The following is a 13,014-nucleotide window of genomic DNA, read 5'->3' on the forward strand; positions in this document are numbered from 1 at the left end:
GTGCTACAATATTCAAGACACTATACCTGCAACTATGTTATGATCGATGATCAAATGCTAAACAAATGAGTCGATTTCTTTAACATGGACAGGTCTGGTCATGCTGGTAACGGCCTAACAGGCCAGAATGAAAGCAGTGTTGTCATTACAAAATGTAAACTCGAAGAGATAACTCGCTCTAATAATAAACAATAAATTAGTACCAAATGCAAATAATCAGAATCAACTCAACAATAAATATGCCCATAAGAATCATGGGATCACCATCATACAGTAAGCAAGTGAGGTATTTTTAGTGGAAAAATGTATTGTATTAATTGAAGATTTGGACATTAGTAATTTAGATTGGATTTGGACTCAAACCAAAATAATAATCAAAATATCCATTTATGATTTTTTTTTTAAAACGCTTAGTTTGGTTTTTTTCCATTTGGTTTTGGTTTTCTCGGTTTTTTATTTTGTTTTAGTTTTTTCATTTTTTTTTGTTTTCGTTCGGTTTTGGTTTTTGGTTTTTGGTTTCAGTTTTATTTTGTTTTTTTGTTTCATTCCGGTTTCTGTTTTTACGGTGTTTAATTTCAGTTCAGGGGTAGTTTTTTCGGTTTCAGATTTACGTTTTTTAGTTTCAGTTCAGATTAAGTTTTTTCAGTTTCAACTTTTTCACTGGTTTTGTTTCGGTCCAATATTTTGGTAGTTGGCTTTGTTTCGTTTTGGTTTGTGGTTTCAATATTTTAGTTTCGCTTTAGTTTACACGGACTTTTTTTAATTTCCTTTCCTTCCATTTAAGTTTATTCAGTTTCTTTAGTTTCGACTCAGTTTGAGTTTGTTCAGTTTTTTCTTTCGGACTTTTGGGTTTTGTTTTAATTCAGTTCAGTTTAAGTTTAATCGGTTTTGATTTCAGTTTGGTTGCTTCAAACCATATTCATATATTAAGTTGCAAAATAAAATAAAAAATATTAGTTGAATTCTAACCTTTCCCATATGCCATCAAATTCCTTAGCAAAAAGACTTCAATCGCTTAAGCTAGAAAGTTGGTTTTCCCCATCCAAATCTTCAATCACCACGTTGCCAATCAAAGTCAACTCTGCAAGATAAGTTGCCAAAACATTTCAGATCAGTACTTGGTCTCAGTAAAATAAATTTATATAACTGGGAGAATTGCGCTTTAAAAGGTTGTTCTTCCTGCTTTTGTTGTTGAGTCTTTATTGTCATACACGTGTATGTCCCTCTCCTCACCGACCGTCTCTCTTTTGTTTCAGAGATCAATCCTGCTGTTGTTGGCCGCCTTTTCTTTTCGTCTATGGCGGCGGCGGATTTTGTGAGTTTGGGTGATAAATGCTACGATGAAGAGGTTTGCAATATCTGAATATCTAATGTATTGCTCTTTCTCTGTTTTTGAAGATATTTGACAAGGTTTAGTTGTATTAGCCAGAATAGCCAAAAGTGGGCCTGCTCGCGGTACAGAGGTGCGGGAAAAATTAGTTGTGGATTGCACGTTTTGTTTTATGAATTTGTTGCGATGTTGGAAATTATTCTTATATTTTCATATTGGTTACTGATTTCAAGTTTGTTTACGTTAGAGCAACCATCAGGTAAATATTAATATCATTTCTCTCTTCAATTTTGTGGAATGCAATGTTGGTTTTCTACTTGAAAATTTTTATCATACACACAACAAAAATCAAAAGGCATCAGAAATATGGTATTTTATCCACACATGTGCATATCCATATACATATTCTGTTACAACAAAGTAACATTGATCCACTGTCTTTTTTGTTAGTTCTAAGTTCTAACAAATGACCAAATTACCAAAATAACCATAACTTGCACATTAAATTGCGTGTGTGACATCCAAACAATAATGGTAATTGTATGTGTAGTAATGTTATCGTCTAATGAACTTATGTTCATGCATTCGTGTGGCCTGTCTAACCACACGGGCCAGAATGAAAATAGTTGGTTATATTCTTAAGACGCGTAAATTTTAAAACACTTTTACTTAACGTTGTATACTGCATGTACTTGTGAAAAGAAACAAATGATGTAGAGCGGAGACGAGCATTTTGGGACCATCTAATAGAAGTTGAAAAAATACAGACTAGTACAGAACACATGATGACAGGAGTGTTGAATGGCATAAAAACAAACTTTTAGAAGGACCAAGATATATCTTCAAAAGACCGTATTTTGTGATAAAATTGGGGTACGGGTATTATCTAGAACATTCTTTGCATGCAGCCGTGGTTTTCAACCATAATCAAATAACATATGGCTATTGTTGTAGTCAACTTTAACAACTTTATCACCATCAAGAATATGCATTAGGTTGTCGTGTGTTGATGCATTGCTACTGGTTGTGTGTCGTTTGTAGCAACTTTAACAACTTTATTTGCTGCATTGTTGTGCTTTGTACAACTTTGTTTGTGACTTTTTGGTGACTAACAAGGTGTGACAAAAACTTTATGGCAAGTGGATGATTCATTGTAACGTTATTTGACCAAACTTGCATTTACAACAACACCGGACAACTAAATCCCGCCGCAACGCAGCGGGTAAGCCAACTAGTATTTAACTAAAAAAAGGTAAAAAGAACTACAAAAATTGGAAAAATCCATATCATGTGCATAAAATTACAAATACACAATAGTGCCCCTTTTATGTTTACGTTTAAATAAATATAACTACCAAATGAACAAACACAAAACGAACAAATATAAACAAACGGACATAAAAAAAAGAAATAAACTAAAATAAAAGACTCGATTAAATCAACAAAGGTAAGACATTAAAAACATAAAATAAAGATATATGATTTGTACACAAACTCATTTAAGCCTACTCGATCTCAACAAGTAAATCTTGTACTCGGCTTTGTTAATTAAGCGAGCTTATTTTCAGACTCATGCTCATTTAAACTTTTTGCAATCTCATCACGAGCCGTTTATACTATAATGAATATTTTCAACCTCCACAATTATAAGACATACTTAAATTTTAGTTAGCAAAATGAATACCAAAATGCAGAAAAATGCATACTAAATATGCAGCGAAAAAGAATACCGAAAGGCAGAAAAGTCTGTATTAATATTACATTCTAAATGCAGCGAAAATGCATACAAGAATGTTGTCAATGGCCCTCTCGATCATTTTTTAATAAATCACACCAAGAAATGAAAGCCAATGCAAGTACAATTAATACTAATTACTCAATTATGAGTGTGTATAATATATAAAAAGTTGAACAACCTCCAAATACCAATGAGGAAAATTGGAAAAAAAATATTAAAATTAATTAATCAATTATGAATGTGTATAAACAATTAAATAACCTCCAAAATACCAATGAGAAAAAATGAGGAACAACATCTACTCAAAAATATGTAAGATTGCAGGGGGGCAAAATGATCATTTTAATTTAAATACTCTTAAAAATAAAGATCAAAGAAAAAATATTACAGTTCATATATCTGTGTTACTGTGTGAGGTCTTGAAAACATAGGATAAAGCATTTAATACATTTGATAATGGTTATTGAGAGCTTATAGGATAAGAGCAGGTTATTAATTAAAAATCACACTCGCAACACGTTTGTGTTTAATTTATGAGAAAGCAGGCACTGCAAATAAAAGAATACTGTAACCATTTGAAGCCTAAATACACACACACACACATATTTATTCGATAAATAAACCTTGAGTGATTAAATGCACATACAAAAACAAATCCACATATGTAAAATAATATGATAATAAGCAGCGAGGAATTAGCAGTCATATAAATCAAAACTAAGGTAAATTTTTCAAAGCACCAACCTTTTCATTTGTACCCGCACTCCCAACAACATAACATCATGACAACTTAGCAAACTGCCCAACAAGCTGATCAACGAAAACCACAATTGCTACAACAAACACATACTCTCCTTTCGTTGGACCACAAATATCATAGAAACCCACATAAGCAGTCATGACGGGCATCCCTTCATAACCGCCCAAAAGGAAAACAAAATCAGAAAATATAGCGAATAAATAACATCACATTATTTAATAAGACCTTGCGTTTTTTTATAAAAAAGTATGATTCGAATCAAACAAATAAATAATACCTTTCCAATAGGATTCATCTTGAAAAACTTTAGAGAAGTCTTGCTTGACACACCCATCTGAAAATGTTCACCCACTTTGATGTCAACACCAACATACTACCGCAATTAGAAACCTGTAAACATTCTTATTTGGTTTGTTAGCATCCACCATCTGCAACCAAATCAAACAGTTCATCAATCAATATAACTATAAACTACTTCAAACCAACATAAACCTCATTTCAAACCGATATAAATTTCAATACCCTAAACCAGTTTGAATTCACTACAAACAATACATCACAAATTCAGATAATGTTATACGAACATCAAAAGACACAAACAAACCCTAAAAACGTTTGGTTTTCCTTTATGAAGAAAATATGATTGAAAAACCCTAAATATCATTTCATTCATAAAGACCCAGTCTAATGAGCTAAAACCTTCATAAAAACATCCAAGAATCACAAGACAATTGAAAATTAGAGGTGAAAAGGACACGTACTCTTCGATCTGATTCGGTCCCTTTAAACATCAATTACCCCTCAAAGCACGAGTTTGAATCAGTCATCATCGTTAGCGAACGCAATCAAACCATAAACATACCTCCTGGTCTGAACCCTAGGCCAGCAATTCTTAACCCTTACTCAAATCTAAACCGAACCGAGGGCAATACAGGTGCCAATTGATCGATTCCTACTCCCATTCACCCAAATTCTGGTGCAAATAAGGTTTTAGGTTGGATGCGATGTGTTTGAGAGAGAGAGCTGGTGTTTTGAATTTTACATTTTGAATAAGAAGATGGTGTTTTATTGTAATCGTTTTATAGTAAATTATATAAAACTTCGGTTTGGTTTAATAAGAAGCCCGCGCTCACCGTGGTGTATGTCGCTTAAATTTTAAAAGTTTCACATGCATTAGAGGCTTGGACACTATGCTCAACTTGATTGTACCTCTTAATTTTAAGAGTTTTTATTGGTAAAATTACCATTCTATTCTTCCTATATATATTATAATATTGTATAGATAATTTGTGTTTATTTAAGTGTTTTCATTTATGTTTGCTGTGTTCACCTACATTTGTTCATCTATATTTTTTTATGTTCGTTTATCTTTGTTCAGTTATGTTCCCTTAGAGTATAAACAAATGAATATAAACGAACACAAATGTTTTTTTTTTAATAAACGAAAAGGAACATAAATACTTGTTCAATTAAGTGTTCGTGTTCAATTTAAAGTTAGATGAACGAACACGAATATACCATTGTTTGTGTTTGTTCGATTCGTTTACAGCTTTAATTATTCACATTGATGAATATGTCAGTCTCAATCTCTAGGCTCTGTTGATTTTATTTGTGTTTGTGAACCGTTCGTGAACTCATTCATTTCCTTAATGAACGAACACGAACATAAAATTTTGTTCGGTAAGTGTTCGTGAACACATTATTTCCTTATCGAACATGAAAAAGGACTTGTTCATGTTTTTTCGGTTCATCAGCAACCCTAATATTAATTGTATACTTGTGTCTATGATCTTATAATGTTTGAAAAAACAGTTTTTAACATAGGCTGGTTGTACACTTGTATCGGCCTACCGGGCAGTCGCGCAGTTCAATATGGTTGATTATAGTTCCATAAAAGTTACATTCAACTAAAAAATAATATATAAATACGTAGTTCATGAAAAAAATAATACCGGTTTTTAAAACACCGGATAAAAACAGTCTTCAGAACTTTTAAAGTTAGTTACAAAGGTGGTCCCTTTGATATATCAATATTCAATTTCTTTGGTTTTTAAGAATTTAACATGCTAGCATCAATAAGAAAAATCAATTGAATCATGTGAATTCAAATTATGCAATTTACTTCATTAACTCAAATAGATTTAGGAAAAAAAAATATTAGGACAAACTTTAGCTTAGATCTTCAATTGATTCTATCCGCAAGTTTGTATTGAACTCTAGAAACTTATAATTTTAAGAACGGATTTTATAATATAATAGAATAATATGAGTATGCCATATCTTATATTTTATTGTATATAAAACTATCATAATAAACATGTTTTATATTCTAATCACATGTATATCATTGATCCAAACCGAACGTGTACGCATTTATAAGCATTTACAATATTCTAAGTATTTAAATAGATGTTCACATTGGAATACGTTAGTTAACATTATGTAACGAAAGAAAATAAAATGAAAAAAATAGTTAAGGAGAGAAATGAAAGGGGGTTCAAAAGATAATTTTCACTAACTACCCTGATTTCGAGTTCAAAATAAATGGAAAAAAAATATTTTAAGTGTTGAAAACCCGTTACTTTCAAATCTCTTTAATTTGAAACGATTTGGAATGAAGGAAACAAACGTCAACTTCTGTTCCACTTGTCTTTTTTTATACTAATTTCTTTTCTTATAAAACTGCGAAACACGATTTTTCATGACATCTTTCTAAATCTTATTTAAATGAGATTTGGAAAGACAATAACGTTCTTTTAACTATTCACTTATGATAATTATTTAAAGTAACCGTGTTTGCTTTGTATAATAAGCAAGCACACTTATAGAACGTGTTTTCAAAAAGAGTTGAAAGTCGATTAGATCGGTAACTGACTACATATCCACTCTGCTGGCCAAATCTAAACCACTGCCAGTTAAATCAACTGGTTCAATCAATGAACCGGACCAAATGGTTAAGTTGGATTTTAAATTTTATTTTAAATCTAAACTTGTTCAAAGTTTATAATAGTTTCACATATTGTATTCGAACTATTTATAGCTCGATACATTTTTTAACACTGATGTTTGGAACACTGATGTTTGGAACGATAAAATTACCGATTTAATCCGATAAAATCATAAGTTAAAAATGAAGAGATGAGTTCAGTGTATTGGGACATGATATACTTAACATATCACCATTTTTGTCTTTTATTTATTTAATGCATGAAAGAAAAATGGATGCAGACTGGCAGAAGATGTACAACGTGATGTTATTAAATTTAAAATAATATATGATTTATTTATATATAATTATATAGAACGTGGTTCATTTGATGCCTACAATAATGTTCAGATTCAAGTATTCAAAACTTTCGTCTTAACTTCATAAATACCAAATATGCCATTTAACTTCCCTACTTGTTTAGATTATAAATAAACAATTCAAAGCTATTAATATAATTAATATAAGAACATCTACCTCAATAGTGACTAGTGAGACAAAAGGCACATGCAACTTATATGAAAGAAAGAGATAGGAGGGGATACGGGTTAGCATGATGTGACGAGAAGCACCAAAATCATTAAGAAATCGACTGTGTTATGTCCAATATTTTATTCAAAGCTACATGATGCGACTAATTAGCTAATGTATCAAAATTTAAAGTTAGTTCATAAGAACCATATAAACCGACACCCAAAACTATCATATAAAGAAGAAAATTGGACCTCCATTGTAGAAGCCTATATCCAAACAGGTCTTGAAATTTTTTTAGTTGTCATGAATATCAATGTAAACGTTTTTGTATATATCTGACTAATGATTAAGGAGTAAAGGCGTGAGTGAACGCTAATGTATTAATGTGTGCTACTTTTCGGTTCCTTCCCTTATAAGTGTATCAACAAAGGAGGAACCATGTGTGAGATCATCATCATGACTCGTACGGGCTTCAATTGATCTTCGACGTAACTCTTTTCAATGGGAAACTTTATTCCCAAGGTACTTTCTAGGAAGATCTGGTCTAAAGCTCAACAAGAAAGAAAAAAAACTGAATCTTAGCATTTAATGTCCTTGACCGTTTGAGAGAGGCCTTCATAATCGTCCTGAAACCTTCTTCAACGCGATTCACCAGACTACCAGAGCATTAAATGCTCAGGTTCCCACTATTTCCCTTTTGAATCAGTGGTAGTTTCCGATCTTTTGGGTCAAGTGGTAATTAGACCTTATATCATTCCTGACTTTCTTCAATAAATTCTATCACACCCAATTGTGCGAACTAGGCCGGTACCTGGCCTTAGGCCCACCACACAATGGGTTGGTTACCTCATAACACGCCATGTACAAAATAAATTTTGTGACCGAGTATCTTTCCTCTCTATAATTAGCGTTAGAAAATGATTGTGTAACGTATAAAATATAAAGAGTATAATTTTAATAAATTAAACTATATATGAAATGAATTTAAAAGATATATTTTAAGAAATAAGATACTTTGATATGCGTGATACAATTAGAAAAGATAGGGTTTTTGTTGTGTTGGCGAATAGTCAAGTGTGGACGGTGGATACCTCTCTGGCTAGTCGGTATGAGCCATCAAGAAAGATTCCTTAACAGTATGAGCCACCGTATTATTAGTATGTTTCACGTGGCTAGCTACTTGAGTCACTTATTATCTCTTTTTACAACAAAACTAATTTGCATTGCTATTTGTACCGTAACAAAGAGTAATAAAATATACTGTTATTATTGAAATTGGTTAATGAAAGTCAGTTTTTACTGATAAAAAAAAGTGACGTCCGCCTGTGTACTATTGACCATTTAACCACGGGGTGTTTTGCAGCTGCGGTTGTGTAAGATCATGTTAGCCGGTGATGTAGGGTCTTGTTTATTTTTAGTCTCTCGGTTAGAGATATATTGGAGCTCCTCAAGTTGACGGGGTTAAGGGCCAACGAGAAAGGGGTGTTCCATGAGATTGTGATTATGGTATGTTGGAGCTTGTGGATGGCAAGGAATGCAAGAGTTTTTAAAAAGAAGCATATTAAGATTGAAGCCATAATTGAGAAGATTAAATCGTTAGGTTTTATTTGGTATAATTATAGATCGAGAAAGAGCCAGCTAGATTGGCTATACTGATGTATTTTTTAATTTAATGTAATTGTGTTTTGTTGGTTGGTGGCGTCCTCCGGCCTGTGGGGGGTATACTTTTTCGGGGGGAAATCTTTATATCTTTTTACAACAAAACTAATTTATTGATCATGTTCATAACTTAAATTAATGGTTTTGAACCAATTACGTATCTGTCTTATTTTTCTAATAAAGTAAAATAATGAGGTTTAATTATGTGTTAAGTCTACATTAAATTCTAGCATAATCTCAATTCTAGTATTTTAGTCACTCATCTCATTTATCATAGTTATTCATGAGTTATGAGTTAAACTCATTTTAGTCACTCATCTCATTTATCATAGTTATTTTATTTTATTTTCACGTATTTTATTTTTATACCATCATTTTGGCAATTTCATGTTTTTATATCTTTATTTATTGTATTTATAAATAAAATTTAGTACAAAATTGATTTGATTATAAATTGAAATTAACCGAACTGAAAACCAAAAAATTAACCGAATAAACCAAACCATTTACAGAGAGAAGATCAGGTAATATAGTTGAGCCAGGTAATCAAACCAAATAGCGCACACCCTACTTTGTTGCAATGGTACACCATGTTAATAACCTAATATGATATGTTGCTGTAAAAAAATGAATTTCTTAATGCCTTTTGTAACTTGGAATGGTCTTACAATTCCTTTTTTTTTAACATATAATCTTTCATATTTGGTTTGCATTTCAAATAGCCAAATATAATCCTCAGCAATATTTGAAAATTGAAAAGTAATAAAAAGTCAAACCAATACCTGCAAGAAGGAAAGAGGGAGGTAGGTGTAACATTTGACCCAACCACTCCTAAAGCATCTCCATATAAAACCCACCCCTTCCCCACATTCATCCTCAGCTTGCAAGTTCCACCAGAACAACAAGCTTCCATTAATAATAATAATAATAATAATAATAATATTATTATTATCATTATTAACAACACACAAAATGCATTGTCTTACTCCATCAAATATTATTAATCTGAAATCATTAGCTGCTACATCTTCGGTTAATTTTAACCGTCTTTCCCAACCGAATCAGCTCAACATCCAATGCCGTTACGACGCCACTGCCGCGCCAACGGCAGGAAAGAGCCGACCCGATTGGCAAAGCTCGTGTGTCATATTATCTAGCAACGTGGAGTCACAAGGTACAGATCAATCATCATCGAAGACACAAAACACTAATAAAATCACCGTTGTAAACGGTGATAATAATAATAATAATAATCTAGATCTGGTACCTGTTAAGAAGCTACCGAAGCCATTAACCATTGCTGATCTCTCACCTACTCCCGCGCACGGTTCGACACTCCGCGTCGCGTACCAAGGCATACCTGGCGCGTACAGTGAAGCCGCGGCAGGTAAAGCGTACCCGAGGTGTGACGCTATTCCTTGTGACCAATTCGAAGTCGCATTTCAAGCGGTCGAGCTTTGGATCGCGGATCGCGCGGTTTTACCAGTCGAAAACTCGTTAGGTGGAAGTATTCATCGTAACTATGATTTATTATTACGTCACCGTCTCCATATAGTTGGAGAGGTACAACTTCCAGTTCATCATTGCTTATTATCGCTACCAGGTGTACGGAAAGAATATTTAACACGCGTTATCAGCCATCCACAAGCGTTAGCTCAGTGCGAGCTAACGCTTACGAAACTCGGCTTAAACGTCACGCGCGAGGCCGTCGACGATACGGCGGGCGCGGCCGAATTTGTAGCGGCGAATAAGTTACGTGACACGGCCGCGATAGCGTCCGCGCGTGCTGCTGAGTTGTACGGACTCAGCATCCTGGCGGACGGTATCCAGGATGATTTGAGTAACGTCACGCGCTTCGTGATGTTAGCGCGTGAGCCGATTATTCCGAGAACGGACGTTCCGTTTAAGACGAGCATTGTGTTTGCTCACGAACACGGAACATCCGTTCTGTTTAAAGTGTTGTCTGCTTTCGCGTTTCGGAATATTAGTTTGACGAAAATCGAAAGCAGACCGCATCGAAACCGGCCGATTCGGCTCGTTGGCGATGAGAATGTGGGAACGGCTACGCATTTTGAGTACATGTTTTATGTTGACTTTGAAGCGTCAATGGCGGACGTTAGGGCTCAAAACGCGTTGGCTGAGGTTCAGGAGTACACGTCTTTCCTAAGGGTGTTGGGGAGTTACCCCATGGATATGACACCTTGGGCACCATCAACATCTACTACATCTTAATGATTTATTTATGATGTTATAAAAGAATATATATGTGTTTAGTTTTGGGTTTTATTAAATTTATCTTTCTTGTTTCGAAGAAAAGAAGGAAGAGTTAATGTTTGGGTAAATATGGTTTAATGGTTGGTTTAATAATCCCAAGTTTCAATTCCAATTTGTATTTGTTATGTCTCACATTTTTGTTTTTTTAACCATTTGTTATTGATTATGTTGTTGCCTTGCCTACCAATGAAATTTTAACTGTATACATGTGCTATCTACTATATTAAAATGACTAGATTGGATTTTAATTTTTGTTAATGTCTTATTGTTCAATTTTATTTTCTATATTGAAGAGCTATGGTTTCGAACCGTGGCTAGACCCGGATCCGAACCAAACAACAAATAAGGAAAATGCGAAAGGGGGCACACTTCGAAAGGTACGAGACATTAATTTTGCATGTGTTAGAATCGTGTACGAAAAGGGGCCAACCGAGCGATGAATTTGTACACCTAGTACGCACAAAACCATCAATGTAGACCCGTTTGGGTGGCCATAGTACAAAAGACGGAACCTGCGCAAAACGACACTCACGATCTCTACTAAGGTGGTTGTAGAGGAAACAACTCGGTACACCCTTGACATGTGGCTCAACGACTGGTCTCCACCAGTAAGCACATACATCTATAAATTGGTTTCAAATATAATAAAATAAACTAGTCAACTTGTAACATGTCATATTACTTAGACAACTAGTTTATCTAAATGTGTTATTGAGCTTAATATGAAGGCCGAAACTAACCTACATTTCTTTAAGTTTTCTGTAATAAGCTAAGTGATTCACATTCATAGGACTAATATCAGAATTATGTTAAGGCCAAACGTAGTGGGTGAGAGTTGGGGACGAATTGGGGCGACAAAGGGCTATAACACCGTCCCCGGGGGCGATATTTGGGCGAAAAGAGGCGGGGGCGGGGTTAGTTTGTCGCCGGGTGGAGAAGAAATTAATATTATTATATTCATATGACTGTTGTAAAACGGTCAAATATTTAAAAAAAAATTAATTTAAACAATATATATATATATATATATAAACATACACCTATTTCTCCATTTCATATCCATTTCATAATAGGGTTGTAAACGAGCCGAGTCGAGTCGAGCTAGAGTGTGCTCGAGCTCGAACTTAATCGAGCTGGCTCGAGCTCGGCTCGTTTTCTTTATCGAGCTGAAAATTGAGCTCGAGCTCGAGCTCGGCTCGTTTAAAGTTCGAGCCGAGCTCGAGCTCATCGAGCCGGGCTCCTTTAATTTTTTTTTAAAAAAAATTATTTATTGTTTTTTATTTTATATTTTAAAATTTTGATATATAAAATACAAAAAAAAATTTAATTTTAACATACATATTATATAAAATTTATGGATTAGAGAATTTATAAATTTATATGTTTTATTTTCGTTATTCTTTTATAAGGTTTTAGGTATCGAGTGGCATAATATACGTATAATATTTATTTATTTATTTCTTGGTATTATATTACTACATATAGATATTAAAATTTAGTGTTTAATCTAAACGAGCCAACGAGCCGAGCTAACGAGTCGAGCCAAGACCGAGCCACGAGCCGAGCTGACCCTGGCTCGAGCTCGGCTCGTTTAGAAATCGAGCCGAGTCGAGTCGAGCTCATTTAGAATCGAACTTTTTCGAGCCGAGCTTTTTTCGAGCTATTTTCGAGCGAGCCGCGAGCCACGAGCTTTTTGAACAGTCCTATTTCATACACAATTCATACCCAAATTCTTCAAAAAAATTTAGCAAAATGAATCCTACAAACAACCCGAACCAACCGACACTCGTGGA

General features: G+C 33.9%; 1 pseudogene; it reads left to right on the plus strand.

Annotated features, from left to right (window-relative positions):
• Positions 1-9,919: 9,919 nt before the first annotated feature.
• LOC143537215 (arogenate dehydratase 1 pseudogene) lies at positions 9,920-11,333 on the plus strand (annotated as a pseudogene).
• The last annotated feature ends 1,681 nt before the right edge of the window (positions 11,334-13,014 follow it).

This window comes from Bidens hawaiensis, unplaced genomic scaffold, assembly GCF_021521415.1.
Source record: "Bidens hawaiensis isolate Kalapana, Puna unplaced genomic scaffold, B.hawaiensis_p1.1 tig00011151_1, whole genome shotgun sequence".
In the NCBI taxonomy this organism is placed as follows: Eukaryota; Viridiplantae; Streptophyta; class Magnoliopsida; order Asterales; family Asteraceae; genus Bidens; species Bidens hawaiensis.